Source organism: Diaphorina citri, unplaced genomic scaffold, assembly GCF_000475195.1.
Source record: "Diaphorina citri unplaced genomic scaffold, Diaci psyllid genome assembly version 1.1 scaffold7933, whole genome shotgun sequence".
Taxonomy (NCBI): Eukaryota; Metazoa; Arthropoda; class Insecta; order Hemiptera; family Psyllidae; genus Diaphorina; species Diaphorina citri.
In genome coordinates, this window is record NW_007385309.1 from 3,232 (window position 1) to 6,410 (window position 3,179).

Sequence of the window (3,179 nt, forward strand, 5' to 3'; positions counted from 1 at the left end):
ATGGGATGGATTTTGATTTTATAGAGGTGACTCACTACCTTGAATAAATTTCGCATCACATTAACATCCGTGATTCCTTTTATCCTTGGTTAGTTTTTAAGAGTAAATAGCACAAAACAGGTCTTCCTATGGGCTTCAGCTAAACAAGAGAGTATACCCAGCCTCAAATGGTCCCTTGCTTAAAGAAGTAAGCAAGTTTTTTCTTTATGTTAAAAATAGCAATAGATTATACCGTGGTCTCCTATTAGTAAGGTTCAAGCTCAACAGAGAGCAGGTCGTGCTGGCCGACGTAGACCGCGGCAAGTGTTTAGGTAAGAATAGAATAGATTATACCGTGTCTCCTATTGTAACGCTTCAGGGCTCAACGAGAGCAGGTCGTGCTGGCCGTCTAGACCCGGCAGTGTTTTAGAGGTAAGAATAGAATAGATTATACCGTGTACTCCTATTAGTAAGGCTTCAGGCTCAACAGAGAGCATGGTCGTGCTGGCCGTACTAGACCCGGCAAGTGTTTTAGAGTAAAGAATGAATAGCATCTATACGTGTCTCCTATTAGTAAGGCTTCAGCTCCAACAGAGAGCAGGTCTCGGTGCTGGCCGTACTAGACCCGGAAGTGTTTTTAGGTAAGAATAAATAGAATTATACCGGTGTCTCCTTATTAGTAAGGCTTCAGCTCAACCAGAGAGCAGGTCGTGCTGGCCGTACTAGGACCCGGCAAGTGTTTTAGGTAAGAAGTAGAATACGATCTCAGTACCGTGTCTCCTATTAGTAAGCTTCAGTCAACAGAGAGCAGGTCGTGCTGGGCCGTACTAGAGCCGGGCAAGTGTTTAGTAAGAATAGAACTAAGATGCTATTACCGTGTCTTCCCATTAGTAAAGCTCAGCTTCCAACGAGAGAGCAGTCGTTGCTGGCCGTACTAGACGCGGCAAGCTGTTTTAGTACAGATAGAATTAGATTATACCGTGTCTCCTATTAGTAAGGCTTCAAGCTCAACAGAAGAGCAGGTCGTGCTGGGCCTTACTAGATACCCGGCAATGTGTTTTAGGTAAGACATAGATATAGATTATCCGTGTCTGCTATTAGTAAAGGCTTCAGCTCAACAGGAGAGCAGGTCTGCTGGCCGTTACTAGACCCGAAGTTGTTTTCTAGGTAAGAATTAGAAACAAAAAAGTATGATTAATACCGTGTTCGTCCCATTAGTTAAAGGCTTCCAGTCAACAGAGAGCAGGTCTTGCTGGCCGTACTAGACCCGGCAAGTGTTTTAGGTAACGAATAGACATAGTTATACCGTGTCTCCTATTTAGTAAGGTTCAGCCTCACAGCAGAGCAAGTCGTGCTGGCCGTACTAGACCCGGCAAGTGTTTTAGGTACAGAATTAGAAATAGATATTATACCGTGTCTCCTACTAGGTAAGCTTCAGCTCAACAGAGAGCAGGTCGTGCTGGCCTGTAGCTAGGACCCGGCAAGTGTTTTAGGTAAGAAGTAGAATAGATCTATACCGGTTTCCTATTAGTACAGGGCTTCAGCCCTCAACAGAGACAGGTCGTCTGGCCGTACTAGACCGGCAAGTGTTTTAAGGTAAGAATTAGAATAGATTATACCGTGTCTCCATTAGTTAAAAGCTTCGCTCACTCAACGAGAGCAGGTCGTGCTGGCCCGTACTAGACCGGCAAGTGTTCTTAGGTAAGAATGAATAGATTATACCGTGCTCCATTAGTAAAGCTTCAGCTCAAACAGAGAGCAGTCGTGCTGGCTCGTACTAGACCCGGGCAAGTGTTTAGGTAAGAATAAATAGACTTATACCGTGTCTCCTATTAGTAAGGCTTCAGCTCAACAGAGAGCAGTCGTGGCTGGCCGTACTAGACCCCGCAAGTGTTTTAGGTAAGAATAGAACTAGATTTATTACCGTGTCCTCCATTTAGTAAAGCTTCAAGCTCAACAGAGAGCAGGTCGTGCTGGCCGTACTAGGACCGGCAGAAGTGTTTTAGGTTGAAGTAATAGAATAGCATTATACCGTGTCTCATCACGTAAGGCTTCAGCTCAACAGAGAGCAGGGTCGTGCTGGCCGTACTAGACCGGCCAAGTGTTTTAGTAAGAATAAGCAATAGATTCATGACCGTGTCTCCCAAAAAAAAAAAATTAGATAAAAAGCATTAAACAAGAAACAATATCAACAGAGAGACAAGAATAAGTGCCTGAGAACCCGTACATAGACCGGCAAGTGATTTTAGGTAAGAAATAGAAATAGAATAAAAAATATAACCAGATAAGTTACATCACTATTAGTAGGCTATCAGTAACAACAGAGAGCAGGTCGTGCTGCACAGTACTAGAAAACCGGCCAAAGTAGCTTTTAAGGTAAGAAGATGGGAAAAAATAGAGAAATAAAAATATAATATAATAATAAGAGAAAGAGAGAAAAAATAAAACAAATAGATAATATTAGACAACAAACAAATAATAAAACTAGAGATAATTATATATATAAATATTATTTATTATTTTTTTTAAGAGTAAAAAGCACAAAAAAAAGAAAAGAATCAATGGACATAATAAAAACAGGAGATATACCAGCCAATCATAGTCCCAATTGCTATAAGAAAAGTAGCAAAGATTTACCTTTTATTTTAAATAAAATAAAGTTGAGTGTGAAGGGCATCCACTCGTAAACTTTTTTGTAGCCAAACCAAACGGCAGTCCAAAAGCGATCACCCAGGGCTGACGAAAAACAAAACAACAGATCAATATCATAGAACACAAGAAGAGAAATAGAAGCTGGAAGAGAAAGAAAAGATATAGAAGAAAAAATATATATCTTGATGAAGACTCAGTACTTTGTGAGTTCCATAACAATAAATGTAAAAGAACATAACTTATACGTCTTCACTGGGATGGTTGGGTAGGGCTATTTGTGTATTTATAGGGGAAAAATAGACGATGTTGTCGCCCACTGGGCATCATTCAGCTTCTATAAACCAGAAAAAAAAAGTAGATTAATAAATAAAGAAAACTGTCAACAATATAAACTATATTTATAGAAAAAACATATGACACAAAAAAAAAAGTATCAAAGAATATAAAAAATTATATATAATATATAAATTATAGAAATTATTTCTATAAATAAAAATACACCCTTACCAACAACAAGTAGAGAAGAAAGTATATGTAATATTTTTGTA